Here is a 20,759-nt window from a genome sequence, read left to right as displayed (position 1 = left end):
GGCTTTCAGAAAAAGTAATTTTCTTTCTAGCAATGGAGGAGGCTAGACGTCGGAACCTGGGGCAGCGGCTCTGCGGGGTAGGCTTTCTTCTGTTGGGATGGAGGAAGGCCCAGCCATCGGAACGTCCGCCCTTGGGCAACCTAAATGGCTGGCCAGCTGTCTGTCTTTCTCCGTCTCTGCTCGCCTCGACCATTCCTTTATCACTCAAGATCCGCCCGACAGAGCGGGCACCACCTTCCCGAATGGGGTGATCACCACAGGCGCACAGACCCCAAAGCAAACCCTTTGCCGGTGAGGTGGTTCCGACTCTCAGGCACCGGGTAGAACCGAGCCGAGGGTCCCCGCAGACTGTCACATGTTGCTCCCTCGGCGGGGCTGTGGGGCGGGAAACACCGAGCTTTCCAGGGTCGCCAGGTGCTTTCACCACGGCGCCACCAGGGCTCCTTACGGCAGTCGTTGAGCGTGGGATCGACACGTTTGCGGTGGTTGTTTGGATGACAGGCAGAGGGGGTGGGGGACACAATGCTCCCCAGAGGCACCGTGTGGCCGTTGGCGCAAGGCCGGAACTGTCTGGCCGGATCATTATCAGGCTGGCTCCTAGGAGCGAGGGACCTCTGAACCTCCCCCACCCACGTGCGGAGCTGGCTGATGCAACCTTTCAGCAGCCTTGCAAGTCCTTTTCACACGGCCCGCCCTGCACCTGCGCGGATACACCCGGAACCAGGAAGACGCCTTACATTCCAGAAACCTGGACATACCTGTATCTCCCATTCCCTGACTACTTTACCTTATACAGGCCCAAGGCAGCCCAGTCACATGTCCCCCGCAATATAAACACCACTCCTGTAGCCTGGGGGCGACTCCCTCAGCCCAACACTGTGGACTGTGGGACTTCACCCAGGCTGGGTTTGCCTCCTAATAAAGCCTGCTTGCTTACATTCGACTGATTTGGTATCTGGCGCCCTTCGACCACCTTACAGGAACATTCAGAACAGGTCGGTCTGGAGAAACTCTCCTTAGTCATTAGTTTCAAACAAAAAACAGCGGGCTTCTTACAAGCTGAGACTCTGGGGTCACGATTCCCAAGCGGGCAACGTGTGTGTTAGCAAACGAGACGTCTCTCCCTTCGCCGTGGGGACAGGCGGCCATGAGACCGGTCATCCAGGGCGGGGCGCAGGGAGATCCTCAATGCGCTGCCGCGCTCCCTCGGCGCCTCTCCTCGTGGGAGGGGAGCACGCACGCACGGACGCTTGCACGCACGCACGCACGCACGGACGCACGCAGGCGCAGCAGCAGCAGCGCGTAGCGCGTGCTGCCCGGTGCGTGCGCAGAGACCTTCTGTCTCAAGCAGTCGGGCCCCACGTCCGCGTGGCCCTTCTTCGGGGCTGGCCGCGGGGACGCTCTGGGCCGTCGGTCTTCCAAGCTTGCTTTCTTGGAATGCACCTTGGGCCCCACCTCGTCGAGGCGCCCGCCTCCGCTCGGCGGCCTGGCAGAATTCAGCCCAGGTGACCTCTCGGAGGGCCCCCGACGCTTTCGTCAGCACCGCCCCCCTAGTCCCGCTAAGAGATGTCGGTTCCAGGCGGAGGAAGCCGACTGAACCCGGGCGGGGTGGCCTTCCAGAAGCACTGCCATGGTGGGCTCGCCCAAAGAGCAGAGAGGCGCCCCTGCCAGGCGGCTGCCCGGGATGGAGAGAGCTGATGCCAGGATGCTCCGGAGCCCGGCTGAGGGTCCGTCTCCTGACTGCACGGTGGCCCACCGGAAGGGCCTCTCAGGGCTGGCCTGTCCCGACCTCAGGCCTCTTTAAAAAGACGTTGAATACATTCAATCAGGTAATGTAGAGGCTTCAGGGCTTGGGAGTTACTGCTGAATATTATTCTTTGATCCATGGACAGTTTGGAGTCAGAGGGCAGTATTATTTTTTCATATTCCCAGGTTTTAAGGAACCTCACTCTGGCACCTGGGCACAGACACTGTTCCCTTCTGGAGGGTGAGCTCTGGAGGGGAGAAAGATGGGGCTTTCTATTCCTGGAAAGAGTTCCAGTCTCAGAAACTCACAGGGGTGGTTCTACCCTGTCCTGCGGGGCCACTACGAGTCAGCATTGACTTGAAGGCAGAGACTGAGAGGGTCGCTATGAGTCGGAATGAACTCGATGGCAGTGAGTTTGGGTTTTGGGGTATTAACTTGCTACGTGACTTACTTGCCTGGCTGCACTTCCCTCCTCTGTACCAGGCTCGCCTGGGCCACATCAGAGGTTTCTGTCTATCTTATCTTAAAGGATCCCTTTGATTGTTACTTTGTTCCCTTGGAACCACACCCATGTTTAAATAAAATACTTCATTACGTAATCATTGGCTTGATCTTCCACTTTTGTTAACTGATGCTATTTTCAAGTACCAATAATAATAAAAAAAATTGGTCAGTGTAAGATTGCCAAAATTCTTATATTGAGTCAAAGTCATTCTAGCCCCAAATTTAGAAATTTGGCATTGTCATTTATAAAGTCACCTTATCTCTAGTGATTGTACAGTTTCCATGTGGTGTGTTTGAAATATTGACAGCAACTTCATTGGCTCCTCCCTGTCTCTGCTACTGCTTTCTCCACCCTGCGAGTTTTCAGTTCCCAAGTTTGGAGTCTATTGACTGCATGGTCACTGAATGCTTCGGGAGGGCTTTAAAAGGGATTCTAGTTCAAAGGGAGACAATAATTCAATAAAATTCCGCTTTTGAATTTTCAAGATCAACCAAAAGAAACCAAGTTATCAAATGTGCCCATCAAACTGAAATAGACAGGAAACAAATGTGCAGTGTGATTTCATTTTGAAAGTGTATGAGGGTAAGTGAAAAGGAATTGCCACAAAATTATAGAAGCTTGCATTAAATAAAAATATCAAGCGGTGATGCTATTGTTTCTTGCCATATCCCAGCAATAATAATGCCTTTTGACTTACTCTTGTTCCTAGGGTGAGAGTTCTGACTATGGGAGAGTGAAGTTTTAAAGTTTTTTATTGTGAATTGGGTGAAAGGTTGCAGAGTAAACGAACTTCCTTTGGTTCTTTTTGCATATTTTACCCCCCCCCAAAAAAAAAGCCAGTTTCATTGGCATGTAATTTGTAGAACCATGCAATTCAGCAGTTCAGTCACATCAAGAAGAGCTGTACAATCATCACCACCATCAATTTTAGGACATTTTCTTTTGTACTGATCATTATTAGCTTTTCATTTCCCCCCAACTTCCCCTGTCAGATCCCCAAAGAACCTTCATTCCAGTTACTGTCTCTATAGTTTTACCTGTTCTGGAGTTTGTATAGATAAAAACCTTTAAAACCGAAAATTTCAAAGAACTGTCAACAACAAAGTAAAGCTGAGGAAACCCTCAATAGAAAAGAAGGCAGAAAATAATTACAAATCAGAGCAAATTCCAAATAGGTTAAAAGGAAGATCAAATGATAGGGTGTCAAATTTTAACCAAACTGTATCTGCACGAATCCCCCTTCCAGTGCATCCCCAAGCAAGCATAACGCTGAGCCAAATTGTAAACAACAAAGCACTTCAGGGCTTTGGAAATCAAATCAAAGAGCATGTCTGAGTTGCCTAGCGCTGCTGTAACAAAAAGTCCACAGTGGGTGACTTTAGCAGACAGAAATTTGTTTTCTCGAAGTGGAGGAGGCTGGAAGTCTGAAGTGAGGGTCAGCTGTATGGGAAGGTTTCTTCTCTGGGTCAGCTCTGGCAGAAGAGCCTTGTCTTTCCTGAGCATCTGCTCTTCAGCGATCGACTGACTTGATGGTGCTCTTCCCTATTGCCAATCCCTGTCTCTGCATGCTCTCTTGCTTGTTTAATCCCTTTTATTTCTCACAAGAGACTGATCCCAGACACACAACATCCTGCTTATCATCATAACAAGGACGATGCCTTTTTAAATGGAATTATCACCCAGGCATAGAGGTTAGGACTTATAACATATTTTGGGAAGACACAATTAAAGCCATAACATTCCACCCTTTCACCCCTCAAAATTCATGTCCTTCCCACATCCAAAACATATTCACCCCACCACATCACTCCCTAAATCTTAAAATCACCCCCAAGTTCCAGATCACATTTTCTGAAAGATCTGAATCAAATAATGGGTGGAACTTTAGACAAAATTCCATCTGGGAGAAACATTCTTTGTTAGCCTGTGAAAACTAAAATACAAGCTCTCTTCTTAAATACAGTGGTGGGACAGGCACAAGGTGCAAACATTTCCATTACAAATGGGAGAAACTGAAGGAAAAGAAATAATAAAGGTCACCAAGAAAGTAAAACGTAGCAGAACAAGTTGCATTAGCTTGAGAGGTTTGAAAATAATCTTCTCTTCTTTGGGGCCATGTGAGCAAGGGACTCACCCTCCAGACTCTTGAATGTTGTCCACGCTTTCTGGCTATTATCTAAAACTAACCGATGGCTATTAGCCAGGGTCCTTCCTTTTTTTCCACATGGGCATCTCCTCATGGCTTCTTGAGCTTCCTAATAGTATGGCAGTGGGTTTGAAAGTAAGTGTTCCAACACACATGGGAGCAAGCTGCAACATTTCCTATGACCTAGTTTCAGAGATCCTAGACTGTGATATCTACCGCAGATAGTACTGAGAGTGGGTGGTTCTAGAGCAGCAGTTCTCCACTTGTGGGTCACGACCCCTTTGGGGGTCAAAAGACCCTTTCACCGGGGTTGCCCGATTCATAGCAGTAGCAAAATGACAGTGATAAAGTAGCACGAAAATAATTTTATGGTTGGGGGATCACCACAACATGAGGAATTGTATTAAGGGGTCACGGCATTCGGAAGGTTGAGAACCACTGCTCTAAATGTTCTAGAGAAACAAAATCATAAAGATGAGGTTTCTAAATTGGTCTCAAGTCTGATGAGGTATAAAGGAATAGGGAACGCAGCCACAGTCTGTTTGTTTGGATCAGTCTGTCAGTATTAGTCAAGAGGGTGTTGTTAATCTATGGCGTGCGGTGGCCAAGTTAACATGCAAAATAGCACCACCAGTAGAGTGTTCGTGAGAAGTGAGGGTCTGGATGATCGTGTGTTTGGTGTCTTTCACAGTTTTATCATAATAAGTTTAGGAAAGCTGGTTGGTTGGGACTTACAATAGACAAGTAGATGTCAAGAAGGAGTGGACTGTGAGGGTTAGGTCAACATGGGTGGGCCAGGCTTTTCTCTTCTTACAATCTGACAGTGCATTCAAGTTCATGATGTAATCTTCTGTAAAGAGGCTGTAGGAACATTAGGGTAGAGTACTACCTCCTTAATCTGGTCACAGTCCTGATACAATTCAGGGGTGTGACCTACTCAGTGTAGATTGACAGTATAGGTAGATTGATACTTGATATAGATAGATGGATACTTAGTATAGATTGATATTTAGTGTAGCTTGATACATAGTGTAGATGGATATTTAGGATAGATATCTACTAAGGATAGAATGATAAAAGTTAGCTTACTTCTGCTGGATCTGGATCCTACATCTAGATCTTTGACCTCCTGTTACATCACCTGCTGATCCTCGGAGCCATTACTGTATCGGGATTTTCCTTTAGCCAGTCTTAGATATGTTCAGCTCAGCATCCACCAGCCTGTGGTCTTCCCGTTTCAAATGTCTGTTTCTTCTTTGTCAGCCCATGCAGCCACACGAGTCAGGAGAAGCCTCTAGCTTACTTCTAACCCATAGACTTGAACTGGACTGGATTTAGCCGCTTCCACAACGGTGTGAACCCTCTCTCTTTGCACGTGCACTCTCTCTCTCCTTCTGTTTTTGGTGGAAAAATCCCGTTATCTTTAATTCAATATTACATGACTTTTTTTACAGTTTTATTGGCACTTCTTCCACATATCATACAATCCAATAGTTCAGTCATATCAAGTAGAGTTGCACAATCAATTTGAAAACATTATCTTCTTCCTTGTATTCATTATTAGTGTAATTGCTGGTATTTCTTAATTGTGGTAAAAATATACACAACAAAACATTCTCCAATTCAACATCTTCTAATCCATTGATTCTACTCTGCTGTGCAACCATTATTGATATCCTTGTCCAAATGATTCCACCACCATTAACCTACGCTCAATGACCCCTAAGCAAAAACTCGACCTCCTTCACCCATGGTAACCATTGGTCAACTTTGGTGTCTTTCTTTTGTTTCAATATTTTTCTTGATATAAAATTCACACATCATACAGTTTCATAGTTGTTCCTTTTTAAAAGAGTTGCCTATACATCATCACAGTCAGTTCTAGTTCTCCCTTCTTCCTCCAGCATTTGTTTGCTCCCCAATTCCACTCCCCCCACACTCAAACCATTTCTTGATAGAAATCTCTTTCTATATGCACTACACATGCAAGTTTCACTGCTTTCACTTCTCTAGAGAGCCCAGTCCAACACTAGGCCCAAACAAGGGATTTAATTCTCTGAGGAATGAGATGCACCTCTCCAAGGGAGAGATGCCGAAGAATCTGACGAGCTCTAATCTACCAGCCACATAAATGAAAACAGATAAGCAAACTAAATGGAGGGCTAAAATATTGCCATATTATATTTTGATAAATCAGAATATTAAAAAAACCAACCTCCAAATTTCATCATCTGTTATTCACAGTTTCACGTCTGTTTGTTAAAAACAAGCAGTTCTCTTGTCCTACCAAGCCCATTAAAAAATAGGATAGAATCTCACAACGAATGGCAGTTGTCGAAATTGTACATACAGTATTTAGCTTCATGAAAAATTGGCTATGCAATGTGTTTTGTGTGTTACCCATTTTAGCCCCCGTGGGAACCCAAGGGATGGACAGGGCATCCAGACAGGCATCTGGAAACCAGCAGGCATTGGGAAACCACCAGGTCTGAGCATGAGTACCTCTGTGGTTCAGAACAGCTGTGTGCTGCCGCCCCACGGCCTGCTGCGTAGCCAGATGACCCACAAACCCCATGCCCTGCCAGCTCCTGGGCCTCACTCACTGCCTGCTTGATTCTCAGACCCCAGGGAGCTGCCAACAGGCGCACAGGCTGAGGATCCACCTGTTGCCTGGGGCTCCTTAGGGACCACCATACTGGGGATTTTTCTTAAGGGCCTTGGGCTCTCTGGATTCCATTTGGGCTTCTTCCAGCATGTCTTCAGCTCTGTGACCTGGAGTATTCTAACTCTGCAGGCCCAGGCAAAAGCCAGTTGCACTGGTGTAACACAATGGGCAGCCTGTTCCAGACCACCACAACCACCCACCAGAGCCTACCAGAATCCCTGGAGGAGATTCTGCACCCGTCCCAGCCCTCTTGGAAATTTCAACACTCACTTCAAATTATGGAGCTCCTGTAGCCCCTACAAGACAGTTGTGTTAGAGTTCTAACACGGAACTAACTCCAAGGTCAAGTATCCAGAGACCTCTAAGCCAAGTCAACACGTGATCTCCCTCTACACAGCACCCTGCACAGCTGACTCCAGAAAAGGCATGAGGGGTGTCTGGCACCCACAAGTAGCTTCCAAACAGAATGACAATCAGCTACTCACTCTCACTGCCAGTGAGTCCTTTCTGACAGAGCCATCGACAGACAGAGCACAACTGTTGCCCTGTGGGTTCCAAGGCTGTCCATTTTTACAGGGGCAGAACGCCTCCTCTTTCCCGAGGCCGATGTGTTTGCGTGCTGACCTTGTGGTTAGCAGATAAGTGCACAACCTACCAGGCCACCAGGCTCCCTGCCACTCTGATTAACAAACAAACAGACAAACTCACTGCCATTGAGTGAGTTCTGATTCATAGCAGCCCTATAGGACAGAGTAGAACTGCCCCTGTGAGTTTTTGAGACTAACATTTTTTTTTTTGCCATGCAACATTATTGATGTCATTTCTAATTTTATTTGGTCTTTCCATCAATTACCACATATTTCTGGCTTTTACAGGAAAGTGCCAATGTAAAATATTCAAAGGTCTATAATGTTTTATTAAAAACTTTACTTGAGGACTATTTTCTCAAAACTAACCTTATGCAACACCCTGATATAGGAACCAAAAGCCAACTCTTTCTCCCAAGAGGTTGCTAGTGGGTTTGAACTGCTGACCTTGTGGTTAGCAGCCCAATGCATTGTCATTACCCCCCCAGGGATCTTGGCGACTCTGACATTAGAGGGTTAATTTCTAAAGTGTCTCTGACCTACAAAGAAGAACGCGGCAGAGGTAGTGAACAGGGGAGAGTCCAGGCCAGGGAGACGCATATCCCAGGGATCAGCTCCCCTCTCTGAGACGTCAGAGTTTGGGGGGACCCAGAGTCCTGCTCCACTGCCACATCACAGAGGTCAAAACTGGGACATTTCTAAAATTTCAGGGGCTGTGGGAGAAGCAAGGATTGATTGCCTTTTAGGCATATTGTTTTCTCTGAGAGAAATGACCTCAAAACGGACCTTCATTGAATTTAGGTTTGGATGGAGTAAAAGGGCCAGCGAGAAGCCAGGGTCAACAGTCTTTTTGTGTCTTTTGGGGCAATGTCTTGTTTTCTGATGGCAGGTGGTGCGTCCCTTGTGGCTTTCCCATAGTTCTGAAGCATCAGGGCATTCTCTGGGGCACCAGGGGCAGGGCTGGGGGTCCCTCTCCCCATCTAGTGGTGCATCTAAGAAGCAGGTCAACCTGAGCAAGGGAAGGCACAGAGCCCTGGGCTTGCAATCAGCACAAAGAGCCAATTCAACAGCCCACAAAGCTCATCCTCTATAATCGTCCTAATGAGGAACATTAGACTGAAGGAAGAGAAATCGTCCACACAGGCTCTAGCATGAGCTCATTGGAAATAGAGTTGCTTGTTTTGTCACCCTGAGGCTATAGACACACGTCTCGAAAACATAATGTGCATGTATTTTAAAGGTTGAGATTGTCAGACACTCTTCGAAAGTGTGGCAGTAGCAATATGGTAGGCAAAACATCCCCAGTCAGGGCTCTCATTCCATTTTCCCGCCGCCCCTGTTGTCTTGCCTTGGTGAGGGTTCGGATTCAGTTCATAGCTTAATAGCTCGGGAAAATAATTTACAACCTGTTCTTTCTTCTTCGTTCTCATATACTCTTGAAATCCAAACATCTCTCCATCTGTTTCTGGTCCCTCTCCAGCGGGCAAAGCTGGATGGCGTCTCCCTTGCTTAACGGAGCAGAAATGAGCAGGCATTTCTGTTTACCAGGGACACCGGGCCTGGTGAAACTGTCACGCCAGCATCTTGCTGAGCATCTACATTAATATGCTTACCTGCTGCTAGGGGAGCCTGAGAGGACAGACACAGAGAAAAAATCCAGCATCTCACCGATACGTCACCATCAGCACTCGACCGCTTCTCATTTAGAGCAAGATTTTTTTTTCCCCTTTCTCTCTAAGGAGCATTCTAGTTGTACTTCTTCCAAGATAGGGTTGTTGGTTCTTTTGGCATTTCATGGTACTTTCAATATCTTCGCCCAAACCGTAACTCAAATGCATGGATTCTCCTCCAGTCTTCATTGTGCAACGTCCAACTTCCGCCTGCATGCGAGGCAGTCGAAAATACCGTGGCATGGGTCAGGTGCCCCTTAGTCCTTAAAGTCTTTTCCACACGTTTAAGAGGTCTTGTGCTGCAGATTTACCCAATGCAGTGTGTCATTTGATCTCTTGACTGCTGCTTCCATAAGTGTTGATTGTGGATCTAAACAAGGTGAACTTTTGGACAGCATCAATCTTGTCTCCATCTTGGGCCAGTAGTGAGGAGGTTGGTTTTCTTTGCACTGCATTGTAACCCACACTGAAGGCTGCCATCCTGGATCCTCATTAGCAGGCGCTTTAAGGCCTCTGCACTTTGAGCGAGCAAGATTGTATCATCTGCATAATCACAGGATCATGGCAAACTATCTACTCTCTTGAGAAGAATGGGGTTTCAAAAACATTCATTGTGCTCAAGCGGAACTTGTGCACAGATTCAGAGACAGGTGTGTGAGCATCACAAGGGACCCGGAGAAGAATGCATCACCGGGATGGGAGGAAGGCTTGTTAACAACCCAAGATGAGCAAAGGACACCACCCGGCTTGCTGCCTGGTTTGCTCATGAGGAATTCCCCATGGCTGCTTTGGGAGATGCCCTAGGAATTTCCACCAAGTCCTGAACTATTAGGACAACCTCTCATGCCTCTCACTTCATTTCTGCCTCTCTGGTCCTCTTCTCTGGGCACAGAAGAAGCCACTGCCCTAGAGCTGACTCCAACCCACAGGGACTCCTCAGGCTATGCAGGTGAACTTATGGAAGCAGCTTGCCAGGCCTAACTTCACTGAGCCACTGGGTGGGCTCAAACCACCAAACTTCAGGTTCTCAGCTAATGGCAAACCACTTGGGCCATCCAGAGCCTTTGGCATCATGCTGGCTGGCAGATACTTGCATTGCCTGGGTTTAAATCCTGACTCCGCATGTGTGATCCTCAGGCCAGATCCTGAACCTCTTGGAGCCCTTTTCCTCTTCTGCAAGATTCAGGGAAGGGAGCTCTGTTGGTGTCATGGATCAAGCATTGGGTTGCTAACGGAAGAATCAGCTGTTTGAATCCACCACTTGCTCTAAAGAGGTGTTTAGCAGCTGGGAGGTTACTTGTGTCTCTAATGGTCACCGCAAGTGAGGTCTGTTGACCATCTACATGGAGCCCCAAGGTCCTCCATTGTGACAGTGTCACTGTGGACCAGCCACCAAGAACAGCTAGGAGGTCACGAGACCATGACAAGAGCGGACATCATTTGCCAGATGTACCCTGCACTTGGCCCTTCACAGACAGTATGTCACTAAATTCTCATAATAAGACCATGAGAAGGGGACTAGCATAGTTCTCCCCCTAAACCCCACACCCACTGCTGTCGCATTGACCCTGACCCTCAGTGATTCTGTCTCACTGTTCATCAGGTTTCCTGTGCTGGCACTCTTTATTGAAGCAGACTGCCATATCAGGGCTGTAGAGGGCCCAGGGTGCAATTTTATTGCTCAATGCCACCCCTGCCCCGCTGGGCTTTGCTCCCTCTTTCTCCAAATGAAAGTCTTTTCCTGGGGATTGAGACGAAAAGACCCTGGAAAGGTGCCTGGCAGTGCACATGGCTTACTTTTGGCTTTAACCAAAGGGTTGGCCGTTCAAACCCACCTAGAAGCACCCAGGAGGAAGTGACCCTGGTGATTGATTTTTTTTAAAAGAAAACCCCATGGAGCAGTTCAAGTGCCAAACACAGGAGGCTCCTAAGTCCCACATCAACCATCACAATACATTGAAGATCCCTTCATGCTGTCGGGTCAGTGTAGACGAGGATTAAATCACGCCCACTAGGGGGCAAACGGACCACTGCAACCTGCCTTATCAGACCCGCTCCCGGGAAGGTCATGAGGAAGGAATAGCTCAGAAAAGGAGGGCGAGAATGGCGGCACAATTCAAAGAATGCCACCACCGTAACCAAATTGTACACGTAGACACCGCTGACTGGGTTTGGGTTTTACCGTGTAAATAAAATGTGCAGAAATAACAGACCATTGAGTTTGCCGTAAAGGCCACAGATTCCCTTTGGGTAGCTCCTCGAATCAGTGAGCTCTCCAGGGTATTTTGTTGAGGGACGAAGGCCCACCGTCACCTCCTATCCTTGAATCTATGTGGAAACTTTCCATTTTCAGCTTCTGTTTCATTCAGGAGGAGCCCTGGTGGCATGCAGGTTATGAAGTGGGCAAGCAGTTCGAAACCATCAGCTATTCAGCGGGAGTAAGATGAGGCTTTTTAATACCCTTAAAAAAACGGACCCTCTCGGAAACGCACAGGGACACTTCCCCGTCCTATAGGGTCAGAGTGCACTTGATAACAGTGAGTGAGCTTAATTTAACACTGAAAATTTACTAAGTTCATCAAAGAAGCTAAAGTAGTTGCCACATAACTACAAAGGAGTGGTCTTGGAGTCCCTTAATTTGCCCTGCTAAAGGTCTTCCTGTGCACGTAGTGTGTGTTTCCCCAAATGAACGGCACCTTCTTTGGGTCTCCCTCCTCCTCCGCTCTGGAAGCCTAGCGCAGCTCTGCTGCTGATTAACTTGCAAAGAGTAGGAAACGGACTCCTTAGGTAAAGAGGAACAATGGAGCAGCTCCGAACTTAAAGCAGCAAGTCCAAATGCTGTCCATTGGCATGCACACTCACAGCACACAGACAAGTTCCGTTCCTTTGTGCTGTCCTGAAGTGTGTGCCAGGTCTTAGGTCACGCTGGCCGGAATTGTGCAGCTCTGTAATGAAAGGCCCTATTGTGGTGACTGGTCAGCAAGGCAAAGCAGAGGTCACCACGTGCCTCAAGACCTGGAACACCCTGATGTGTTACGTGCTGAGAAGTGTGTGCTTAGTATTGGAGTGAAGTAAGCGGGGGCAAGGGGAGTTCTTTTAAAACTACCCCAACGCAAAACAAAATAGACTCTTATCTGCTAGGTGTCCAGCAAAAGCTTTAAAAATTACCCGAGAAATGGGCTTATTTTAATTGTTTCCTTCCTTCTCCTTCCTTTTCCTGTCAGTTGTCCTTCTCTCCAAAAACTTCCTCTCAGAGTGACCCTCGGGAATGCCTTCCTGCTGTGTGAATGAGCAAGCAAAGAAGACTGCTCTAAGTGATCAGAAAACGATTCAACAGGCCTGGAAAGCTTCTGAGACTGGATTCCAGTTGGGTTTGGAGTGGCTCTTGAGGCCAAACAAGGTAGGGAGCTGAACCTACAGAAAAATGCACAGTCATTAGGAGCCGGAGATTTAACACTGAAGCACATCATCTTTCAGAGATGGGCATCTGAGTGCAAAACCAAGATCCTAGCCTGCCTGGGTGACCCAGTGCATCTGCGTGGGTCCCAGTGTCCTTGTCCATAGAGGGATGCGTTGTCCTGGGTGAGCCTGGGTGAATCTGCGTGGGTCCTAGTGTCCTTGTCCTTAGAGGGATGCGTTGTCTCAGATGCTCTTTCTTGGGACTTGAGCTCAGATTCCATCTGTGCTGTGTCGTGTCTCCACCTTGTGTGAGATTCTATAATTCCCTTGGATTTTTCTTGGGGACCAGTGAGTAGAAGACATACAGGAAATGGAAGGCTCTGTGTTATCCGTGCGGGGATGGAGGGAAGGTGCTAGAATCACTGAAGGCATGGAAGAGGGCAAATAGTGAAATAGGGAAGATAGAGGGAGCCACAGAGCAATGCATTCTGCTTCCTCTCCTATGGAAAAAAGTCATGAGTTGAAGGGCCCCCCCAGCCCCCGCCAGCTGTTTCTTTCCCCTGGGGCTCACGGTCTTCAAAACAACTGTTAGACAAAGTAATGTGACCAAGTTCTGGGTCTACCACAAATTCAGGCAAGATCCCTTTGCTCCCTCGGTTACTTCACTGTCAAATAGAAATTCTGGACCTAGATGATCTCCAACGTCCTAAAACGCAGTTCCGTAACTCCAGGTTTTGAAACAAGCAGAGAACCAGGCAAAATACTTGAATTCATGGTTTCTAGTTACTGGACTGCCGGCAGTCCAGGAGAGTGGCTCCTGAAGAGGAGGAACAAATGATTGCCCCCAGCTAACTGCCTGGAGAGGATGCCCAGGCCACAGTGCAGGGAGGGCCATCCAAGTGGAGCTTGGTGGTGTCTCTGTGTAGCCAAGAGAGAACCGGAGCTCCAGAGAGATCAAAGCAGCCAGAATCCACAGGCAAGAATCCTGGAGAAAGCAACACGCACAGATAGGTCATTCTGATCTATACCCATCCTTTTTAGCCAGTGATGGAATTCGAAGAACTAACAACCAGTTCAGTTTATTATTTCATACAGTTAATACTTACATAAGAACAATATCAGAGGTACACAAACTAGATGATGTTATAAGAGAGTTTTGAAATATTAATGAAAGCATATTAAATAACACCTGACAAAAAGCAATAACATTTTTGTTTAAGCTATTTCCATATTGCTTCTTGACTGGTGTCCTCACTGGCAATATTCTTCACTTTAATCTGAGCATCATGAGCTGTGGGATTTATCCTTAATCCTCTTTTCACTATAGGAGAAGGATCCCATTCCTTCAGAGGTAGGCTAATTAGACAATGGCCATTGTGTTTGATATATTAGAAACAGGTGACTTCTTTTCTCTGAACAGATTGTGCTCATCTTTGAGAAACCCATTTTTGCTTTTGCTGAACTTACAGCAAGTGTTCTGACAATATCTTTAGTTCTTTGGACATACTCGGGAATGCATAATCCACTCATTCTATCTCATGGGAGTCTGGGACATCGCACAAAGCTGAAATGAATGATAGTGTGTCACCCTCTGGTTGTATGGCACTTTTTCTCTTCATGTTCTATGGTTGTTTGCTGAAGTAACAAATGAAATGGAATACAAATGTAGCATTTCCTCAAAAGTATAATGATTAAGTAAATATTCAAGCATAGTTCTGTCTAATTTTTAATGACCATGGATGGAATGAGCATTACTATGGGTGCTTACAATATGCCTTTGTGCAGATGAATGTTAAAAAAAAGCAGTAAGGCATGCCACTGGGAAGTTAGGAATTGACCTATGATGCCATTAAGGGAACTGCTCTCCATTCGAGAAGGAAGATTCAAGAAGAAAGTAAAAAAAAAAAAATACATGTTTTATGTCTTTAAAACAAAACAAATGTTTTCTTACCCCCAAAGGGCACAATTACCTCTGTGAAGAGGCTTTTCTACTCTGTGATCTAGTTCCCAGTGGTGCGTGAGATGCTAATGAGCAAGGGAGAGGCTCCAGGCCAGGGTACCATCACTGTCAGATCCCTGGCACACCTGGTCCCTGGGCCAAAGCCTTTCCTCTGAAATGGGGTTCAGGAAATGGCCTGTCTTCCTTGGGAGGAAAAAGGAGTGAGCAGCCGGGTTCAGCCAGCAAAGGGTCACATGCCCCGTGTCCCTTTTATGTGGAGGGATGGTTTTCTGAACCGAAGTTCAGCTCTAGGCCTCTGGTCTCTGGACCCAGCAGCTGTGTTTCCGGCTGGTCCCAAGCGGAAGGCCACAGGTGGTGCCTCAGCCTTAGCTGTGCACTGGGGAAGGCAGCCCTCCTGGGAGGGGCCCTTGGGAACGCCTCTTAGCGCTGTGCTGTGCACCTGCTGAAGCCTTGGCACTTGTTCATTTTATTGGTGTTTCCCTCAACAAGCAAAAAATATTTAGAGAATAAATTAATATATATATATATATATGAAAAAGAAAAACCCAAACTCCTCTGGGACAGGGTAGAACTGCCTTTGTGAGATGCTGAGACGTACTCTTTAGAACACACAGATGAGAAAATAATGAATAAAACCATCCACAGTCTCAGCGCCAAACAGCCACTGTTATTGCCATTTTTCCCTTTATCATTTTATTGGGAGCTCTAACAGATATTATAATGATCAATAATTCAATTAGATCAAGAATCATTGTACAATTGCTGCCTCCATCAGTTTCAAAACATTTTCTTTCTTCTTGAACTCTTTGATATCAGCTCCCCTTTATCAACCCTCCTTCCCCCACCCTACTACCCCCAGGCCTGTTATTGTCAACTTTGTGCATTTCCTCTTGGGCTGAACGTGTGGACACATATGTCTACAAACACCATGGATTCATAGGGCATCCCCATATTAACAGGTACATATTGTTGGCAGCATTCGGTTACTTTAAATTGAGTGCAGTGAACACCTTTGGGCGCACCCTTTATCGTTTCCTTAGAACAAATGGCAAGCAGGATGAAGTTCTGGGGGCTTGCACCTTGAATGGCAGGAATGTGCTCTGATGGAGAAGGACATGGAGGGAGATTAGAAGGAGCTGGACATCAGAGACGGCCGACGGCTCCTCTCCGTTTCCTCCTCCTGTTTGCACATTTCATCTCCTTCCCTCTCTAGTTTCCTCTTTTTCTCCTCTTTACCCTGTAATTTCTGAATCCTTTCCTTTTCTATTTCAACCCTGGACTTTTTTCTACTCTACTCAAATCCCTTTATGATTGGGGGCTGAACCCCCTCTTCTCTCCCTGGCTCAGCTTGGCTGTCCTTGCACCACACCCCCTGTGGTGACTACAGGGCGGCCACCGCTGCAGCCTCTCAGATTATGTCCTGCAAGGAAAGAAACCCTAGGCAAACTCACTGCCATCAGTTGAGGTGATTCTGACTCTCAGCCACCCTTTAGAACAGGGTAACACTGCCACCCTTTCTGGCCGGAGGGGGTCTTGTCTCTCTCCAGCCCAAATCGGAACCGCTAAGCCCCTCGGGCTCTTGGTTGGGTGAGAACAGCCACGCAGGTCCATGTCAAGTGTGCCCTCCGAGCCTCAGAGCTGAAGGGGAGACATTCTCTAATACTATGCTAACTTTTCCTTTCCCCCCCTTCAAATACAAATCTATCGTGTATCTAATAAGCACAAAAAGGAATCTTAATGGAGAACAACTTGGTCTTTCTTTTCACCCAAAGTACATGGTGGGAAATCATTTCAGTCTATCGAGGCCCTTTGCCTAGGACTGCTGTAAAGGATTTGTACGACTCCGCAAGGTTCTCTCAATACTCCTGCCTGACAGATGAGGAAACAGTGGTTTCCGGAGGTTGCATACTCAGCCCAGAACGACCCAACCAGCAACTCCCTGTGTGATTTGAAGACAGGCCACCAAGACTGGACTGTCTTTCTCGATGAAGGAAACGCAATGTTCCCTAAACTCGGGTCCAGGTGACTTTGGGAGGCCTTTCCGTGCTCAAAGTGCTTCTACGGCTCCAGAAGCTGCAGTTTCAGCTGCCTTGTGAACGTCTCAAGTGGCCCAGGGACAGAAATAACATGAGATGAGGACAGGAGGGGCTGCGACGTAGATGTTGTCAAGTCAGATCTGCTCCTTGGGTCTTCTCCAGTGAATTTAATGACACTGCCCTGCGCTTTCCCACAGACATCCACCCCCTCTGGTGGGACTGGGCTGCCCAGGGGTGGGAGCCTCTCACAAGGATTCGGATGCCATCTCCTGAGTAGGTCAAGCACGTGGACACCAAAATGCATGATCAGTAAGTGCCCAGCAAAAGCCCCTTCCGGCCTATCCATGAGTTCTTTCTGTGAGACGAGCTCTTCCTTTCAGTGATTATGTCACGGCTCTCAGCACTGCTTGATCTCCTGGAAATTCCACCCACAGGATTCTGAGTCTGAAGCGATCATCCGATCCGTCACTGGAGCTCTGATCTGAGGAGCAGACCATGTGACACTCCCCTCCCGTCAGTGAGTCACTGAGCACCAATGTGAGTTCTCAGAAGGTGAGGCTTCCCATCCAAGCTGGTGAATTCCAAGAGCAAACAAAACCCTGCTTGTCACCCTGTCGATAAGAATAATTTAAGAGGCATTTTCTGTTGGGTACAGGAAATGAGGAGATGCGCAACTCCATGGGTTTTGGCAGTCTTCTCATGATTCAGTCTCTCTTACTGTTTTTTTTTTAAACTCATATTTTAACAGAAAGAAAAGAGGTCTTTCACAACACTCGGAAGCTCGTCATTTGAGTGGGCACAGGTAAGAGGAGATGTGTGGGTCAGGCATCAAGGACAGACCGTCCATCTCTTCAGTTGGGAGCAGAGGGTACAGAGTGTGGAGGAGCGCAGGCCAAGGCCCTCCCATGGCAGGCCCTGCCTGTTCAGGTGAAGAGTTCACCCTTCCACCTCAAAGAGTGCGGGGCTCACGAAGACTGCCGATGATGTGGATCAGAAGTGTGTTTGAAGATACCAACCGTGTGTGAAGTGGAGAGACTGTGGGTTGCGAAACTTACATGAGCCTAGAACATTCTCCTGGGTTGAAATGGGAGATGGCAGCAGCCTTGGCATCAGGAGAGTGGCCCCCAAATGAACAAACCTCAGCGGTCTAGAGGAACTGCAGCGGCAAAGCACAGAGTCAGGATGGCGCTAGAAACCAAGAGGACACAGCACCTGCTGGGGGGGGGGAGGGGGTTGTGGGGACTGTGGCCCTGGGCACAGAGGGGGAAAGGGTGAGAACACAAGGTTGAAAAACAGGAGGCAGACCTCCCTTTGAGGACAGGGGTGGAGGTGACCAGGAGACCATTAGAAATAGGGTTCTGAGACTCACAGCCTAGTCTAGGCTCATGTTTTACATTGAGAGACTGGTTGAACATTCGATGGGGGTCGAGGAGGTTTCCAAGGGAGCATCAGAAAGAAGGGGGACTGGGTCCTGCTCCATTTTCATGTGTGAGAGGAAAAATATGTCTCTGTGTATGTATGTACACACTCACGAGTTCTTTCTTTCTTTAAATAATTTTGTCCAGAAAAACAAAAAACATAGAGCCTTTGTGTACCGGGCCTTGGAATACAAGCAAAACCTGGTGCCTTTCTTGTAGCAAACTCCTAAGTGTGCTGTCTGCTCTTGGCTCTTCCAGATCCATTCTTGCCTGCTCATGCTCAGCAGACTGACCTGTATGGAGCCAGCCACAGGCCCCGTGGAGCATGGTGAGCTGGCGATTGGGACCAGTGGGGAGGCAGGCAGGTAGAGCAGAGGTCAGGTGTTGTAGGGGCCATGGCGCCCGGGCTTCTAGCTGTGGAGTTGCAAGACAGCCCCTTCCGAGATGTCCTTTCCCCTCAGATCTGTAACTGTCTGCTCCCTCCAGCTGTGCCCCACTGTTGGCCATCTCATACCACTGTGCCATCCCCATGGCTCCCCAACACCTGTCCATAGCTCTGCAGAGAGCCTCTTCAGTAGACTCTGCCCCATCTTTGAACGTGCCATCGATTTCTGGCCAGCACCCCTGCTGATAAGGATGGAAAGACCTTCCCCATGGAGATGCCAGAGAACTGAGCATCACACATGGTCTGAGACCAAGGCCTCCAGGCACACACTGTGGCCTGCACACAGCCAGAGTCTGTCTGGATGCTTAATGCATTATTTTGCTTTCACAAGTCAAGCAGACCCGACTCTTTCCAACATAAGAGCTCTGGTTCCCACGGAGAACATCTCATCATTGCACAGGACTACCACAGCATGTGGTGCTGGAGTAAAATATCGAAAGTACCTTGGACCACCGAGAAGACCAACAAGTCTGTCTTGGAAGAATTACAGCCAGAGTGTCCCTTGGAGGCACGGATGGTAAGACTTTGTCTCACGTACTTTGGACATGTTGTCAGGAGAGACCAGTCCCTAGAGAAGAACATCAAGCTTGGTATAGTGGAGGGGCGGCGAAGAAGAGGAAGGGCCTCAGTGAGACAGATTGATGCCGTGGCTGCATCCATAGAGTCAGGTACAGGAACAACTGTGAGGATGGCGCAGGACCAGGCAGTGTTTCGTTCTGTTGTGCACAGGGTCACTATGGGTCGGTACCCTCTCAATGGCATTAACACCACCACCACCACCACCAAAGCAATTTTTTTAAAAAAACATGATTTTCTGAAGAGCTTCTTGTTAAGCTCTTTGACTGTGTGTGCCCCCGAGGGCACTGGGGCAGGGCTCCAGCTGGGTGTGTGAGTCTTGCTGTCGTGACTGGGTGGCAGCAGCCAGTACAGGGTCAGTGCCGAGCATTCTGCCAGCAGGCAGCATGTTGGGACAAGAGCACCAACTGTTATCTTCTGTTCTGGCCATACCCCTTTAGGGGTGCTCTAAAGCCTGAAGGTAAGCCAAGGGGAGCCCCTGTGAAGAGGAATTAGCTTGAAGTCAATCCAAAGGGTGCTGAAAAATTAGACTCTACCCCCAAACTGCCACAAATGTTCTTTGCTACAAAGCAGAACTCAGTATCTACAGGGGCTGTCTTGGACTCTGCTCAAGAGGCTTAGTTTCTAAAGAGCACGAAAGACCTCCAGCAGGTCTGCGTGTGAGAGCCCGGCTCCAAATGATTATATTGTACACGATGCCTTAGCACCCCGCTCCCCTCGAAGCACTCAGAAACCAAAGACTGTTCAGCTGGAGTGGACATGTCTATGAGGCAAACCCTTCTGCGTCCTCGTTAGTGGACAACCTCAACTCACAACTGGATTCAATTACGGCACGGAAAGAAAGACGTTTTCTCCTAGAGCCCTCTGTTTCTGTGCCCGGCTGTGAGCTGGGTTAGCCCGACAAAGACGAGCTTGTGTGCTGGTTTTCTTTTCAAGCTCCTCCACTGGTACTGCCAGGCCCCATGCTGTTTGGATCAGTCACGTGGGGATCAGTTCACTTGTTTTGAATTTCAGCCTTTTGGAGCCCAGCATCGAGGATAGGACAGCAGGATGGATGGATGTCCTCTGCGACCACTGGTACTGATAGCCCACAGTGGCATATAATTCAGGCGCTGCCAGCTGCCCAGGTGCCCCTTAGGAATGGTGTTTGTGAGGAAGGTCAGCATTGGGGGTGGGGTGGGGCGGGGAAAGCACAGGAGGGATTGTCAGAGGCTTGAGAGGGATCTGGACATTCATGGGTCTGAGATATTGTTCTCAGAAACAAACATTGAGACCTAACACTTAGAATGCTTACAAAGTGTATATTACCTCTAAAATAGTAGCACCTCGAAAGTAGGTAACATGCATCCGGATTGGAGGGAGGCTTATTAACAACCTGCCATATGCAGGTGACACAGCCTTGCTGGCTGAAAGTGAGGAGGACTTGAAGCACACTGCCTGATAAAGGTCAAGGATTGCAGCCTTCAGTATGGACTACAACTCGGTGTAAACGTCAAGACAACTAAAATCATCCCAACTGGGCCAATAGGTAACATCACGATAGAGGGAGAAAGGATTGAAGTATTTCGTCCCACGTGGGTCCACAATCAATGCGCATGGAAGCAG

At 47.9% G+C, this 20,759-nt stretch overlaps 1 protein-coding gene across 1 annotated transcript in view; it reads left to right on the top strand.

Moving 5' to 3' along the window:
- The first annotated feature begins 1,680 nt into the window (after window positions 1-1,680).
- Window positions 1,681-20,759, top strand: part of SLC22A16 (solute carrier family 22 member 16) — a 141,311-nt gene continuing 122,232 nt past the window's right edge. The window contains exons 1-2 of the mRNA XM_045294670.1: window positions 1,681-1,829; window positions 12,545-12,720. The gene's annotated coding sequence lies outside the window, so the exon portion shown is untranslated. The remainder of the gene's footprint in view (window positions 1,830-12,544; window positions 12,721-20,759) is intronic.

This window comes from Echinops telfairi, unplaced genomic scaffold (genome assembly GCF_000313985.2).
Source record: "Echinops telfairi isolate 266 unplaced genomic scaffold, ASM31398v2 ScPeMD7_3533;HRSCAF=4204_0, whole genome shotgun sequence".
Taxonomy (NCBI): Eukaryota; Metazoa; Chordata; class Mammalia; order Afrosoricida; family Tenrecidae; genus Echinops; species Echinops telfairi.
Note: the sequence above shows the minus strand (reverse complement) of the source record. Positions and strands in the feature narration are given on the sequence as shown.